Raw genomic sequence first — 18,171 nt, forward strand, 5'->3', positions numbered from 1 at the left:
CCTTATAACATTCTTGAGACCCAGGCTGCTGTAACAAATATAGAGAAAAAAAAAGAATTCTATGTATTCCTACATTGTAGTACTGTTGGAGCACTTAGTGTGTGCCAGGCACTGGAACAGGCATGGGCCATTGGACAGAGAATAAGTTGGACATGTCATTGTCATCATGGAGCTGAATATCAAGAGAGATGAATAAAGAAACGTAAACAAAGTATGAGAAGGTTGAAAGCACGCCTTATTGAGCCCTGACTCTGGGGAATCAGAAATGAATAAAACAAAATCCCTGCCTTCAAGACCCAGCCCTCTCTTTCAGTGGTTCTCACACCCCTCTCCCACTGGAATGCCTGCTGCCCTTCAGAATTTAAGCCTCATAAAAGTTTGCTGATGTATCCCTAAGGGCCTAGAACAGAGTCAGGCGCAAAGAAGGAGCTCCAAACATATTTGTTGAATGAATGGTTCTAAATTCAGGGTGCGCATAAGAATGAGCTGACTCCACCCCCAGATGAACTTAACCTATAATCTGAAGGTGGGAGCCTGACCTGGGTATTTTTTTTTTAAAGCTCTCCAGCAGCCAAAAGTGAGAATTTCTGGCCTCATGTGAACAAATGAATTGCAGAGAAATCCATCAGCGGCAGAGAAAAGAGAACCACAAAGATGACCTGTGATGGCAGCAGCAAGAAATGTGAGAATGGTTACAAGGGCACATGGCAGTTAAAGAAGAGGGAACACTTTTTTATTCCCTTCAATTAATTGTTGATGTGTGTGAGAGGAGGGGGTGCAAGAAAACAGACTGGAAACAATCTCATGTCAAGCATACATGGGATTAATAGGCCCTGAATGGATACCCAATGGATTTGTTGAAAATCCAAGGTTGAGTGTGTGCTAGGCACCCAGGAAAGTGCTTCACCAACATTGTCCCTTGCTCTTTGCAATAACCCTATGAGGCAGGTGAGATTATCCCCATGTTACAAAAACGTGGCTCAGAGAGAGGACATATAACATGCAGAGTCACTCAGACAGCAAAGAGTTGACCTGGAATTAAAATCCAGCAGTGTTATCTCCAGAGCTCGTACTCTTAAGAGCTAGGTTTTCTTGGAGATACACAAAAGAAAGCAACCCATTGTGGAAATAGTAGGAGTAATTTGAATGATTGAAACATAATCCAATGGGATAACTAGAAACAATGTGAATGTCAAAAAAACCAACTATACAATGATACTAAAACTCCATAATTCATCCAGAAAATATTATTTGAGCAACAACTATGTGCCTGGGACAATGACAGTTTAGTACCAACTTATTCATGGATATTTCTGACTTTATACTGGGGAGTCAATCACAGCTTGCTCCTCCACACTCTGCCCCACCCCTGCAGTGTAAGTACTACACTTGGTATCAAATGATTCCTTGGCACAGCTGATTGGCTCATAAGATGGGCACTAACCTGAAGACATCCAGCCCAAATGCTTGTCAGTAACTGGATGCTGCCTAGCTGGGAAGAGGCGGTGGGCATTATGGATCCAGATGGTACACAAATATCTCTGAAGGCTCTTACTTTACTTGTCCCTCATTTACTTCTCAATACTTCTAGCCAAGTCAGATTTTCCAGACCATTCAAGTTGTCTTGGATAAAAGAAAGTTTGTAGCTGAAACTGGAGCTTTGTGAGGCCAGAATCAGCCCCAAGGGTTCTTTTCCAAGCTGCTCCTCTCACTAGTTGGATGGCGCTGAGTAGATTTCCTACTCTCCACAGTCTCCAGAGGAGACTATGCCTGAGTCTCCCCATCAGCAGAACAGGGATAAATAACTGCCTTCTTGGGGTGTGGCAGTGAGAGAAAAGGATAAAATATAGGTAAAGGAATAAGTATCTAGGCCAAGCGTAAGCAGTGTTAACTGTCATGATTTTCCTCTTCCCCCACTCATACCTTTGGTACTCTCTCAATATATTAGTTGGCCTTTGCAGGGTAGGAAGGGGAAGTGGTATTGGAGAAAACTACATAATCATCAAACTTAGGGAAATCTGCAGAAAAGTACCCAAAATTGAGAAAGCCAAATAAGCAACTTAATTAAAAAGATGGCACCAACTACCAAAAGCAGTAGCTGAAAAAACTGAAGGTGGCAAAAGTGGAGGGGGGAAGAAGTGGGGAGGCAGTGGCTTTTTCCAGTGTATGTATTTTTCCCTACCCTACCAAGTGCCTATCACCCTGGCAAAACCCTGGCCACCATACAATGAGCACCAGCTTTGAAATCTGATAGAGTTGGATCTTGAACTTTCTACCTGTATCAACTAGCCAAGTTATTTACTGGTTTCAGACTCATTTGCTGCATCTGTAAAATGCGACCATGATACCCAACTGTTGTGAGACTTTAACAAGTAAATAGATACCTCGACCCAAAACACAGCTGAGGTGTGTGGAGGCTTCTTCCCCCCAACATCAAGCAATTCCTGGATACCGGCAAGGTGTCAGAGGACTCAAATCACAAACCTGAGACAGTCTCAGATTCCACAAGTAAAGGAATCACTCTCCCAAGACTGCCCTCTGCTTCGGACTCCAGACCCAAGCCCAGGCTGTTACCCAGGCTTCTTACCAACTGGCTATAAGCAGAGGTTCTGCCATCTCCCTTGGGTTCTATTAATTTGCTAGAATGGTTCAGAGAACTCAGAAAACCAGTTCACTCCCTAGACTACTGAGTGATCACAAAGGATGTTAAAGGATACAGAGGGGCATCCAGATGGAAGAAGAGCTACACAGAATAAGGGGAGGGAAGGGTGTGGAGCTTGCAGGCCCTCTCCAGGCACCGTACTGTCCTGTGGTTCCACCTGCTTCCCAACCTGGAAATCTCCTGAACTCCATCTTCTAGGTGGCTTAAGGGAGCTTCATTACATGGGCACAATCAGTTAAATCATTGGCCATTTAGTGCCTGAGTCCTGTTTTCAATCCTTTCGGGGCTGGGTCCCAAAACCTTCAGGAGCTGGGTCCTCTCCTCTCCCTGGAGGTGGGGTGGGCGGGGAAGGGAAGGTGAACCTGAAAGTAGGTTGGTTCTCTTGGCCATCAGCCCACCTCCCTCCCCACCCTTCCCCCCTTAAATGTTTCCAAAAGTCTCCTCATCCACATAATAAAAGACACCTTTTTCTCAACACTTAGGAAATTCCAAGAATTTTGAGACCTGTGAGCCAGGAACTATGGACAAAGATCAAGTATATTTGACAGATATATTTAGGTCTTCTAAATGGCCAATGTTTTTTTCCTATAATTCACAATATTGTAACAAGATAATGGATAGTCCTATGCTTGGTCAATGATCTGTATATATGCTCAACCTCCCAGTGTAGGCAATATATTAAATAGAAGGTTTAAAAATAAGTTTTTGAGACAATTTAATAGTTTATTTTATAAAACTAGATTAAAATGTTCTAATGTCTATATCATATTACACAAAACAATTCATTTAAAAATGTTACTTTTCTCCCTTATATTTATGAATCACGTATTTCCAAACTCTAGGCTGACATCTTCAAAAGCAGTGGCTTTGTCATGCCTACATCCATCTTTTTGAGTCATTTAACTAAGATTTTTCCAAAACATGACATCTTCACTTTTTCTCCACTTGTTTGAGACAAAACACTTTTTAAAAATTGACCACTTTGGGGTCTCCCTGGTGGCATGGGGTGGGGGGCTTTAAGCGCCTCACTATGATGCAGTTTGCAGCCTCTGCAGCACGAGTTCAATCCCCAGCTGGCAGGGGAGCAACCCACATGGTGCGGCAGACCTCTCCTGGCTTGCCCGCTGCTCCCCTCAGTAGTGTACTTTGCTCAATCTGCCTGTTCTGTTCCCCGTTCTGTCTGCGGTGAATCCTCTCACCATCCACATCTCTGGCCTGTACCCCAGTTCTTGTATACATGGATAAATAAATCTTTAAAAAAAATTGACCGCCTTGGGTTTCTTAAAAAGTTAAACATAGAATTACCCTATAATCTGGTAATTCCACTTCTTGGTATGTGACCCAAAAGGATTGAAAACGGGAACTCAAATACTTATACACCAATATTCATAGTAGCATTATTCATAATAGCATAAAGCTGAGAACAATCCACTTGTCCATTAACAGAATGGATAAATGTACTATATCCATTCAATGGAATATAATTTAGTCGTGAAAGGGAGTAAAATTCTGATAGCTGCCACAACACAAAACATGCTTTGAAACATTAATCTAGGGCCTCCCTGGTGGTGCAAGGGGTTAAGTGTCAGCATTATGAGGCTATCCACAGTTACTGCAGCTCCAGTTTGATACCAGGCAGGGAGCTAACTCATATGGCACAGCAGACCTCTCCTGTCTCACCTGCTGCTCCCCTCAGCAGTGTGTTTCAGTAGATCCACCTGTTCTGCTCTCCACTCTGTCTTTGGTGAATTCTTTCACCCTCCCTGCATCTCTGACCTACACCCCAGCTCTTAAATGCATAAACCAATAAAATAAATCTTTTTTTAAAAAGAAAGAAAGCATCATGCATGCTAAATAAAATGAACCAAGCACAAAAAGGCAAGTATTCTATGATTCTACTTGTTAGCAGGCAGGCTGAGAGGTACACCAGGACCCTCAAACCTACCTGCTCTAAATGGGTTCACCATCTATCATATAAAGACAAATATACTCTTAGTGAATAAGACTTTCAATAGAAAAGCACTTTAACATAATTGGTATGCAGTAAAGAGAAAGAATATAATTAAAATAGTTTCCTAAATACTAGAAGTTACCTATCCCCTCATGGGTAAATGCCCAGCTAAAGAGGTATGGCCCCGGCAGGGTCACTGAGGCCCAAAATCATGCCACAAGTCTAAGGCACCTTCTAGTAGGGAACTCTAGGGAAGGGGCAGAAAGGGCCAGGCATGTCTGGAAGGAAAGGAACAAAATTAAAATACAAGCCAAGATAAAGACTGCCATTGTCAGCCTCCCCACAGGTCTCTTACATACCAATGTGTGTTCCATGTGCCCCAAGTCCTTGGTAACAAGTTCAAGGCTGAGAAGCAAGTGCAGCTTCTTTACCTGTCTCTCTGCTCCATGTGCCTCCTCTAGGTCTTCTCTCTTCTTCCTCTTCCTTAGTCCTTTTCCCAGTCTTTTCCAGCTTCTTCTACACTGCTCAGCTACCCCTTGCTTAGGGTTGGGAGGGGACCTGGAACTTCCCCTTTCTATGCACATCACACATTTGCATGAAGCACACAGTACAGGCAAATTCTTCGTCAAATATGTAATCTGTAAATACCGTCTCTCAGTCCATGCTTTTGTTTTCATTTCCTTAATCTCTTTCAAAGAGAAGGTCTTAATTTTGATGAAGTCACCTTTATCATTTTTTTCTTCTATGAATTATGCTTTTGGTAGCATAGAAAGAAATCTTTCCCAACCCAAGTCACAAAAATTTTTGTAACTTGTTTTCTTTTGTAAATTTTATAGTTTTAGGTTGAAATTTTTGGCCTATGAGTCATCTTACATCAATTTTGGTATAAGGTATGAGTACCAATTGAAGTTAATATTACTACAAGTATTCAATAATTCCAGTTCCACTTGAAAATCTTTTTTTGTTTTTAAAGATTCATTTTGTCCATTTATGCATACAAGAACTGGAGTATAGGCCAGAGGTGCAGGGGGTGTGTGTGAAAGGATTTACCAGAGACAAAGTGGGGAGCAGAACAGGCAGATCTACTGAAATACACTGCTGAGGGGAACAGTGGGCGAGACAGGAGAGGTCTGCTGCGCCATGGGGTCAGCTCCCTGGCCAGGATTGAACTCAGGCCACAATGGCTGGTGATAGCTTGCTAGCTCTGAGACTTTAACCCCTGGGCCACCAGGAATGCCCTCCAATTGAAAATCCTATCCTTTTTCTATTGAGATGCTTTGTACTTGTGACAAAAATCAGTTTGCCGTAAATGTGCACTCTGAAAACCCCAGATCTAAAGTTATCTGGATGGGATTATCAGCCAAGAAAGATTTGGCCCGTATTTGTACCTCTGATCTGGGAAACATCCTGAGCAGCTAGAACTGTTATTACAAAGGCAGTTGCTTCCAGCTAATATCATCCATCTGTCTGGAAAATGGGGGCACATCAAAAGACAGATGGGTTTTATTTCATATGACAACAATGCATCATGATATGCCCCCTTGGATTCTTAAAACAAAAGTTAATATTTTAAAATAGAGGCTGGAATAGAGTAACGAGCTGCCCTTTAACCTGAAAGACTTAATACAAAAAGCTTGCGTTATGTATAAGCATACTTCAATCAACTGTGGTCTAAATCCTATTTTCATCCAGACAATATTCTACTAGTTAAAAGAATGGCACTTCACTTAAAAAGGAAACCCAAGGATTTAAATGCATAAAGAAATTAATTTTTATTACATTTATTTCTTACATCATTATAGTCCCCACAGTTCTCCTACCACCATATCACCCATGAATAATCACCATATTCCCTTGTGTTCATCCCTCGCCTGTTTTGCCTCTCCCCACCCCCTCCTTTGCTGTATGCCTCAGTTCTATGGCCAGCTTGCTAGTTCTGACCATAAAGAAATTTTAAAGGGTGTCTTTTCTCCTTTGGAACTGAAATTGTATAAAAATCCAAAAGAGAAAGATTAATCTTGGGTGGTGGATCTTTGCTCTGCCATCCATGCTGATAGGATGACACCTCCCCCGAGTCATTACCAGGTTCTTGGCATTGGGCTGGCAACTCTTAATTACCCCCTGGTTGCCAGAGAAGCCGGCAGGAAGGGGAGACGTGGTTAATAGGTTAAGCCCTTGTTAAAATATGCAAAGGTGCCCAACTTCCAAGTCCCCTGGTTCTATGTCTTTTACTGCCATGAATTGCAAGATGTCTTCATTGCAACTAGAGAGTCCTGAAGAGGGCAGAGAGAACACCCATGCAGTTGACTCAAAAGACAAACTCTCTTCATCAAACTGTGATCTCTCAGATGATGTGTTTCCAGGGGAATAAACAAGAGGGATTAGTGAGTCAGCAGCCAGTATTCCTGGCCAGACCTTGGGAAGCGGTTCTCAAGAAGAATCAGTTTAAGGTGTCTGAACAGTCATGGATAAAAGGATGGCCTTCCCGCCACGATATTTGTGTTTTCATTCAAAGTATTTTCCAATTTCCTTGTTCATTTTTCTTTTATCAATTGATGATGAAGAAATGTGTTGAATTTCCATGTATTTATGAATTTCCCAAATTTCCTTCTGTTGATTTCTAATTCCATTTCATTGTGATCAGAGAACATACTTTGTGTGATTTCAATCTTTTAAGAATTATTGAGATTTGTTTTAGGATCTAACATATGGTCTGTTTTGAAGAATGTTCCATGTGCACTTGAGGAGAAAGTGTATTCTGCTGTTGGGTTGAAAGTCCTATAGATGTCTGTTAAATCCAGTTGGTTTACAGTATTGCTCAATTCTTCTGTTTCCTTGCTGATCTTCTGTCTCGTTGTTCTAGCCATGATTGAGTGGGAGACTGAAGTCTTCAACTTTATTGTCAAATTGTCTATTTCTTCCTTTAATTACACAGTGTATTTTGGGGTCTTCTTGGTATATTTTGGGGTCCTCTTAGGTGCATGTATGCTTACACGTATTGCTACATTTTCTTGATGAGTTGACCCTTTTATAATTATAAAATGCCCTTCTCTGTCTTTAATAACTTTTTTTGTCTTAAACTCTATTTTATCTAATGTTAGGATGGTTGCCCCCTGCTCTCTTAGGTCACAGTTTGCATGGCAAAATGTTTTCCATTTTTTTTTATGTTTTCCATTCTTTTACTTTCAAACTATTTGTGTCTCTGAATCTAAAATGAAGCTCTTGCAGACAGAATGTAGTTGGATTATGTTTTTTTAATCTATTCTGCTAATCTCTGGCTTTTGATAAGAGGTTTTAATCCATTTAAATTTAATATAATCATTGATCATATAGAAATTTCATTGCCATTTTATTGTTTTCAATTTATTTTTTTATTATTAATTTTTTTCTTACATTGTTGTAGTTTCCATAGCTCTCCTGCCATCATTTCACCTGTAAACTGTTGCCATATTCCCTTGTTTTCAGTATGTTTTATGCTTGTTTAAATTTCATTACTCCTTTCTTTGGTGCTAAATATATATAGTATGCCCTTTTCATTCCCTTGTCATTTTTTTTTAAAGATTTATTTATTCATGCATACAGGAACCAGGGTACAGGCCAGAGGCATGGAAGGGTGAGAAGATTCACCAGAGACAGAGCAGGGAACAGAACAGGCAGACAGACCGAAATACACTGCTGAGGGGAGCAGCAGGTGACACAGGAGAGGTCTGCGTGCCATGTGGGATTCTTGCCGGCTGGCCGGGATCGAACCTGTGCTGCAGAGGCTGTGGACAGCTTCACAGTGCTGTGCTCAACCGCCTGCGCCACAAATGGTGGCCCTCCCTTGTCATTTTTTATTATATATTTGTGAGTTATTTTCTTATTCCATTGTGTGTGTGTGTGTACCACAACTTCTTTATCCATTCATCAGTTGATGAGCACCCAGCCTGTTTACAACTCTTGGCTATTATAGTGTTGCAATAAACATGAGTGTGTGTGTGTGTGTGTATGTATATCTTCGAATTAGCGGTTTTTAAAATTGGGTGGCTAAACACCCAGAAGGAGGATAACTGGATCATATGAAATTTCTATTCTTAATTTTTTGAGGACTCTCCATACTGCTTTTCCTAATGACTGCACCAATTTACAATCTCAGGAGCAGTGTAGAAGAGTCCCTTCTCTCCACCTCCTCTCCAACACTTGTTCTTTCTTGTCTTTTGGATAACAGCCATTCTCACAGTGTGAGATGATATCTCAGTGTTGTTTTGATTTGCATTTCTGTAATAATGAGAGATGATGAACATCTTTTTGTGTTCTTATTGGCCATCTGTATGTTTTCTTTGGAAAAGTGTTGATTCAGATCATCTGCTCATTTTTTTAATTGAGTTGTTTCCTTTTTTACTGTTGAGTTTTATGAGTTCCTTGTATACTTTGAATATTAACCCCTTGTTGGACATATGATAGTGAATTCTACCATACCTTCACAGAAGAATTAATATCTATCCTTCTCAAACTCTTCCACATGAAGCCAACATTACCTGATTCTGAAACCAGACAAGGACATTGAGCGTGCAAGTGTGCGCGTGCACACACCCGCGCACACGCACACACACATGCACACCAAACAAACAAAAAAACTACAGGTCAATATCTCTGATGAACATAGATGCAAAAATCCTCCCAAGGAGTCTGCTCCCAAGTGTAAATAGAGTGACATGTACAAACCTACATTAAAAAAAAAAGTTAGTACATTAAAAAAAAAAAGTGGTGGCACAAGAGATTAAGACGCAGCACTATGAAGCTACTGGCAGCCTGGCCAGGGAGCTGACCCACATGGCACAGCAGACCTCTCCTGTCTTGCCCTCTGCTCCTTTCAGCAGTGTATTTCAATAGATCCACCTGTTCTGCTCCCCACTCTGTCTCTGGTGAATCCTCTCCCCCCCACATACCCCTCTGGCCTACACCCTTGCTCTTGTACACATAAATTGTTAAAAGCAAAACAAAAACAAACAAAAAAAGTTAGTGCAACTTTGTCTTGCTACATTCCTTTTTCCTGAAATATGTGAATGATAATAAAAGTTGTAGGTTTTAAAATGACACAAACTAAAATAGTAAAGGTGATACCTGGATATGGCAACAAATATTAAGGTTGTATTAAATACCCAAATAGCTGACATTTGGGAGAACTTTAGAATCCATGAGAACTAGTAGGAAAGCATGTCAAAATGCATCATGCTGATATATTCTCTTCCATTTGGCCAGGAAACTGCACCTTTAAATAGCAACTTGGGGTATTTTAAGGTAGATAATCTAATGTCTATAGTCTGAGGAGCATTGTTCCTACTGTTTTGATTATTTCATGTTGCACAATATGTTACTTCAACTCTTAGCATTTAAAAAAAAAATAAATGTATATCATCACACACAATTTCTGTGGACCAGGAATCCAAGAGCAATTTAGCTAGGTGGTTTGGACTCAGGGTCTCGCAGTAAGTTGCTGTCAGATACAGTCAGGGTTGCAGTCTCATCTGAAAGCTTGAATGGGACCAGAGGATCCACTTTCTTTTTTTCTAATTTTTATTTATTTTTGCATAGAATTGGGGTGTAAGCCAGAGGCACGATGGAGGGGATCAGAGGATTCACCAGAGACAGAACGGGGAGCAGAACAGGCAGATTTACTGAAATACACTGCTGAGGGGAGCAGCAAGTAAGACAGGAGAGTGCTGCTGTGCTATATGTGGGTTGGCTCCCTGGCTGGGGATCAAACGCAGGCTGTTGGAGTGATAGCACTGAGACTTAACTCCTATGCCACCAGGGAGGCCCCAAGAGGATCCACTTTCAAGATGGCACACTCACATGGTTGGTAAGTTGGTGATGACTGTTGCCAAGAGGCCTAGATTCTTTGCCAAATGGACTACTCCATAGGGTCACCCGACTACCTCCACACCATGGCACCTGACTTTTCCCAGAATGAATTGTCCAAGAAAAATCAAAGTGGGAACAACATAGTCTTTTATCACCTAGACTTGAAATTCACACATCACCATTCTCACAATCTTTTGGTTACACATGTCAACCTTATTCTATATGGAATGGGCATCAGGATATGAGATGTGTTTGGGGATATCCTGAGGCTGGCTACCACACTTAGCTTCTCTTCCATATCATTCCACACTGTCAAAATCTCAAAAAAGAAGTTAGAGACAGAACACAGAGTCTCTGCCAATAAATGGAACTACTTGTTTGATTGATGACAGAGATTAATTCTGCCTCAATTAACTTCTCTGGGTCTGTTTCCTTATCAGTCAAATGAATTGGCCTGTGATGTCCTCTTTAGTTTAGAGCCTTCTTGATCAGAAAAGGAAACAATTGTGACTTACAAGACTGTGTGATTCCTTAAGACCATATGTTAAGCAATGTGCTAAAGACTTTTGTTTGAACAGAGGAGGACTTTGAAGCCAATGCCATTCTTAAAGTGCAAAAGAAAAGAAACTCGGTCACTGCCTGACAACACATAGATTAACATCAAATAGGAGGAAGCACGCTCCATTAACCATAACTAAGTTCCTGAAAAGCTGTAAGAGCTTGCTGATTTAAGAAAGTGAATACATGCAAAGTATGAACAGATTAATCATGGAATTTAGGTAACAAACACTGCAATTACTTATTGAAAATTAATTACTTTTAAGAAGGATTTATATTGAAGAGCTGCCTAAAGTTGGGCTTATTGTGAGGATCTGAGAGAAGATGAGTTGAAAAGTTGCGTTTTAGGATATCTCTGTCAACTGAAGATCAGCCAGAAAACATGGATCTGAATTACAAAGGTTGTAACAATTTTTTTTTAAAGATTTATTTATTTATTTATACAAGCACTGGGTACAGTCAGAAGCATAGGAGGGTGAGAGAATTCACCAGAGCCAGAGCGGGGAGCAGAGCAGGCAGAAGGACCGAAGTACACTGCTGAGGGGAGCAGCGGGCGGCAGGAGAGTTCTGCGCACCATGTGGGACCCGCCTCCGGTGGCCAGGGAGCAGCCAGGGATCGAACTGGTGCTGCAGAGGCTGCGGGCAGCTTCGCAACCTAGCGCTCAACGGCTGCGCCACCGGGGAGGCCCCAAAGGTTGTAACAAACTATAACCACTGTATAAAGAAAAACAAATTTATATAGTCTTTTCTTAAAACAGGCTTTTCTTATTTTAAAAGAAATAAATGATCACTGCAGAAATTAAGATAATCTAGAAAAGTACTCAGAAGAAAATAAAAATCACTACTAATCTACCATAAAGAATTACCACTTTGGAAATACGTCTTTACAGTTGTTTTTTTGATGCAGGGATACTCATACTTAGGTATTGTTTTACAAATCTGAGATCATATTTATCCTAATAGGTGGCACGGATTTCGCTTTTTATAAGCTTCTAATGAGCACATTGACCAGAAGGAATGTCAATTTGGATGCCATGTTTCCCAAGTGTTAAATTTTTAATTATTTTTAAATAAATAATGCATGCACACAGTGCAAAATTCACAAAGGACAAAAGAATGCCTTTCCCTGTCCTCACACAGTCCCCTTACTAGAGGTATGCAGTGTTCCTAGTCTCTTGATGATCTCTCTAGTCATAAACCTTTAATCTTTTATCCTCTCACACAAACCATTACATTCTGTCCCATCAGCCTGTACCTTACTGTTTTCTCTTAATAATACATCTTAGAATCTTCCTTATTGGTACACAAAAAGCTGGTTCATTATTAAGGACATAGTATTCTGTTAAGTAGAGTTACCATAATTTTGCTGGGTATTTATATTGCTTCCAATCTTTCAGTATTGGCAACAGTGCTGAAGTGAATCTGTTTATACACAATTAATACTTAGGTCCCACAGCATGCAGATTTGTAATTTTTGAAGAAATTTCAAATTTTCCAAAATGGAAATGGTACCCACCTATTCAGGGATGCCTAAGGGGGCCTGTTTCCTTATATATTCATCATCACTATGTAGGATCATATTTTTTCACTGGAGAACAATTTTCTCATTGGAGTTTTGATTTGCATGGATCTCATTGCAAAGAAGCTTTTTAACAGGGTGGTCCCCAGGGAAAGAGAAGGTTCAAGGTTCCCTGCCCCATCCAAGGAAGGGTGCAGCTGAGCAAGGAGGAGAAGCTGGAGAGGAAACTGGGAGAAGAGAGGAAGGAGAAGATCAAGGAGACCTGGAAGAGGCACATGGAGCAGAGAAACATGTTAAGAAGCCGCGCTTGCTTCTCAGCCTTAGACTGATATCACAGACTTTGAGGACATGGAAGGAGACACTTAAAAAGACGTGGGTAATAGACCCGTGGGGAGACTGACAATGGCAGCCTTTATCTTGATTTTGATTTTGCGCCTTTCGTCTGAGACCTGCCTGGCCCCTTCTGCTGCTTTTCTATGGGTTCTCACCAGAGGTGCCTTAGACTTGTGGCAAGCTTTTGGGCCTCAGCTCTCCTGATTCAGGCCAGCCCTGTTTGACTGGGCATTTACCTACAAGGGGATGGGTAACTTTGGGTGTTCTGTGTGAAAACTCTTTTATCTATTCTTTCCTTTCTCATCTCTTTATAGCACACTAATTATATTCAAGTTCTTTTGCATTGAAGGTCTTGAGCACTAGAGTATATTTTGTCCTGATGTGGCCGATGGCAGAATCCATTTAGAGCATACAGGTTTGGGGGTCCTGGGGTGCGCCTCACCCTGCCCTCTAACAGTTTGAGCATCTTTTCAAAAGTTGTAAGAGTCTCTATGCCTTTTTAACAACTACTCCTTTAGTCCATTCTCTGGAATAAACGGAACCCCAACTAGAGCCAGGGCTAGGTTGCTCCATGTGCCCAGGTGAGCCCTTGAACTGGGAGGAATGTGAACTGAGATGACCAAGGTAGAAGTGATAGCCCCATCCCAATGGGCTCAAGCTGGGGCAATAATTGTTCAGCTTACAACACAGGCCTCATAACCACCAGAGACCTTAGAACTTGCCCGATAGCCAACCTGGTCACAAACCCAATGTGTGACCTTGGCCAAGTCATTTCAGTTCCCTGGGCTTCAGTTTCCTCTTCTGTGAAATAGAAAATTTAACACAGCCTACATGATGGGGTTGTTGGGAGGATAATATGGGGCATAGGTCCTTGGCACAGGCTCTGGGTCTAGCCACAAGCAAGTACTTAGCAAGTGGGTACAGTCAGAAGCGCGGGAGGGTGAGAGAATTCACAAGTGGTTGCAATTGTTATTTTATCTGCAGGCAAGGCAATTGTGAAATCCAGTGAACTGGCCAGGGTTTTATAGGATGTGTGTGTGTGTGTGCATGTGTGGGTACATACATATATCCTATAAAATCCTACATATATTATACATAAATTCCTATTGATTCTGTGTAGATATAAAATTTCTTTGTCTCTCTCTCTGTATAATCTATACATGTCTATTTTATTATGAAGAATTGGCTCATGTGACTCTGGAAGCTAGCAAGTCAAAAATGTGCAGGTAGACTAGCAAGCCAGAGATCTAAGAGGTGATGTTACAGTTCCAGAACAAATGTTGTCCTGCTAGCAGAATTTCCTGTGCTTGGAGGAGGTGAGTCTTTTTAATTCAGGTCTCCAACTGACTGGATAAGGCCCACCCACGCCAGGGAGAGCAAGCTGCTTTCCTCAAAAGGAATTTCAATTTATGGCCTCAACAGTGGCGCAGCGGTTGAGCGCTGGGTTGCGAAGCTGCCCGCAGCCTCTGCAGCGCTGGTTCGATCCCCGGCTGCTCCCCGGCCACCAGAGGAGGGTCCTGCATGGCGCACAGACCTCTCCTGCCACCCGCTGCTCCCCTCAGCAGTGTACTTCGGTCCTTCTGCCTGCTGTGCTCCCCGCTCTGGCTCTGGTGAATTCTCTCACCCTCCCGCGCTTCTGACTGTACCCAGTGCTTATATAAATAAATACATAAATACTTTTAAAAAAAAGGAATTTCAATTTAAATGTTAAATTTTAACATGTTTGGATAAAATTAAACTTTTACATTTATTTAAACAATTAAATTTATTTAAATGTTAATCTCATCTAAAAATACCCTAAAAGACACATTCAGAATAATGTTTGATTGAGTACCTGGGCACTGTGGCCCAGTTAACTAAATGCATATTTTTAACCATCATGCCCAAGGAAAAAGATGAATTACATAAATTTAAATGGCCAGTCAGCTGTAAGTTTAATATCAATATAAAACTAAGGATTTATTTATTTCAGCCCTGTAACCAGGGTGACCCCCATATGTGGAGACAGTCCTGTAGTTCCAGCTAACAATTATTAGTAACACATCTTTTCACTCCACCAAAGGGTCCAGTTTGAACAATGAACGTGGGCATTTTTTTTTACCAAGGAAATCCTTCTCACCACTGCTCAACCTTTAGAAATCGAAGAGATTTCTAAACATTTCACCTCACTTTGTTCTGGTCCCGGGGTCAATCCCAGCTTTTATCTGGGAAGGAGGGTGAACCTGTGCCAAGAATACGTTGTTGATTAGGGTCAACAGTGATGTCAGAGGAAAGATGTGGGAAAATCCACCGGCAACTGAGGACCCAGGAGAGTTCTGAAATGCTGTGTGAGGCAGAATTTATCATTTTTGAGCCATTTTGTTATTTTTTTGTTTTCATCTCCGAAACAACCACAAAAGGAAAAAAATTCTGCCGGTGCTAGAATCCTCCTGTTTTTATTCTCCCCACCTGGGAACACAAGCAGGCATGTCAGACATGTGAAAGGATCCTCTGGTTTTTCCAGCAGGGACACTCAGACCCAAAGCCAAGGACAAAGTGATACAGGGAAGCAAGGGGCACTAAACTGGCCACTGACACTGCCCAAATAGTTTACCGGTCACTGTCTGAATTCTTCACCTGGGCACACAATTGCAAGGCTACTCAGGCCTTGGGCACAGCAACAAAGGGGTTTATTTAACAAACCAGGGGAAAACAAAGAGTTCCTGAGGCCAATAATGGCCTTTACCTCACCTAAAACTGTGTCCAGTGTTTCCCAGTCCTGCACAAAAGCAGTGAAAATGGCATCTTCCCGCCACTGAGGACACAGAGCTCCTCTCCCAAACAATAGGCCACGTGTCTAAGATGGCGTCTTCCTGCCACTGCAGACACGTGGCAGCCAGACTACATTAGGTTCCAACTCATGAAGTCAGCAGCCAACACAACAGGAGATGTTCCATGAGGTGGTGGGATGCCTCAGTGCAGCACCAGACACGCGACACCGCAAACAATAGCAGCTGAACCACCCTACAAGGGGCCACACTTACACATCTCAGCAAGAGCCTGGCTCCGGGTCTCCTGTCTTCTCTGCCAGCCACAACAGCCTTTTAAAAGATCCGCGGGGCGGGGGCCCAAATCCCTGAACCCCAAATGCTACAAACACTGTCCCATCAAGTCTGCTCAGGAGCCCCCTTCTGCAGTCATTTATATCACTTACCAGTAGCTCCACCCATTTTCAGCATTTTCCTTGGGGCTATCTATCTTTACCAGCAACCCCCTTCAAGGGGCACCACCTATAATAGTCTATGGCTTTAGCCACGGGTTGCCACTGGTTACAAAAGGCCCCAAAGAGCTCCCCAAAGTGGAGAGAGAGTTGCCAACCTGAGCCAGTTGTTCAGGCTAGTCTTCCACTCGGGGCTTGAGAGGAGGGTGTTGGGTAAGAGGAAAATTTGAGGAGAGGAGCACCAGATCTCTAGAATGCCCCAGGGAAGAGGGAAGCCTTCTCAGCTCAAACTTCGCATCAACTTCTACAGACTGTTTGTAGGGTAAATGAGTTACAAATCGGGCTTTTCCCCACCCTTTCACCATTATGTGGATGCCCAGGCCAAGAGGCATGGGCTTGGGGCACTTGGACCCAGAAAGCATGGGTATGCACAGGTGTAAATGCTCACACCTGTGCCCAGAGAGACGGCTAAAAGGACCTCTCAGAAAACTACTCCCACAAGGGAGGACCACTCTGAGGCAAGACCACGAGATGACAGGAGACTGAGAGAATGCCAGAGAGAGGCCGGAAAGATTTGCATTAAAGTGAGAGAGAGCATTAAAGTCCTGTAAAATCCACCCAGGGCTCCAGGACTCTCCTTTACCCATCCGCCCAGACACATTCAGAATAATGTTTGACCAAGTATCTGGGCACTGGCCAAGTATCCAGGTAACTAAATGCATATTTTTAACCATCATACCCAAAACCTCATCAAACTGACATCAGTAACAACTGGTCATCTGTGAATTTTGAGCACATAGAAAGTCACTGGTTCAAATCCCGGTGGCCTAGGGGTTAGTCTCAGTGCTATCACCACTGAGGTCTGAATTCCATCCCAGCCCAGAGAGCTAAACCACATGGCGCAGCAGACTTCTCCTGTCTCGCCCGCCTACACCCCATTTCTTCTATACATAAATAAATATTTTTTAAAAAGTAAATTATTTCATTAATGAATTTTAGATAGAAATGACAATTGTTGAGATAGTGATAAAGTCAAGCAAAAGATATTAAAATTGATTTCATTTCCTGCTTTTTATTTTAAGGTAGCTGTTGTGCCCAAGGTCAGCAGACTCCGCGAGCATAGCTTCCAAGAACCCAAAGACAGCTGATGCAAACACAAAAGGGAGTTTATTTCAGACTCGAGTCCGGATTCAAGGCACCTACCAACACAGTGGCAGATACTGAGAGCCCGGAACAAAGGAAGCAGGGGTCTTTTAATAAGGTTAAATTGTGCTGGCAGTTACTCATTGGCTACAAGGATGCGTTCTCCAACTTTGCCAGGCTATCATTCTAAGCGGACTGGCTATGCCAAGATGCAGCTCCAACCTGCAGCTCCAATTACAGCAAGCTTGCCCTCATTGGTGACCGGAGAGTAAGGGTGGAGTGAGGGTCCAAACTATCTCTGGAATGCAGTCTTTTCCCATCAAAACCTAAAATTCTAAAATGGCAATTACACAAAGCAATGGCTAAGAATACTTATGCTTGGTTCCACAGTAGCTACTAGAAAAGTTTAAATGTAGCTCCCATTATGTTTCTGTTCGGACAGCACTGTTCTGGATACACCAGACTTTGTAACAGGGTGGTCCCCAGGAAAGGGGGAGGTTCCCTGCCCCACCCAAGGGAGGGTGGAGCTGAGCAGGAAGAGAAGAAGCTGCAGAAGAGACGAGGAAGAAAGCAGGATGGAGCCAGGAGACCTGGAGGAGGCACATGGAGCCTAGAGACACGTGAAGAAACTGCGCTTGTCTTTTGGTCGTGGACTGGGTGACACAGATGTGGGTGAGACCTGTGGGGAGGTGACAATGGCAGCTTTTATCTTGATGTTGATTTTGCTCTTTTCCTTCCGGGCTTGTCCAGTTGTTTGTGACCCTTTTTTGTGGGTCCCCACTGGAAGATGCTTTAGACTTGTAGCAGGCTTTGGGGCCTTGTTCTGGGCCGATCCCATATGGATGGAGTTTTACCCACGAGGGGACGGGTAACTTTGGGTGCTTCATTTAGAAACTAGACTCTTTGCCTTACCTGTATCGTTTCCTAGTTTTATTAAAGTTCCTTCCCATTAAAGTCTCATG

Source organism: Talpa europaea (assembly GCF_964194135.1).
Source record: "Talpa europaea genome assembly, chromosome: 14".
NCBI lineage: Eukaryota > Metazoa > Chordata > Mammalia > Eulipotyphla > Talpidae > Talpa > Talpa europaea.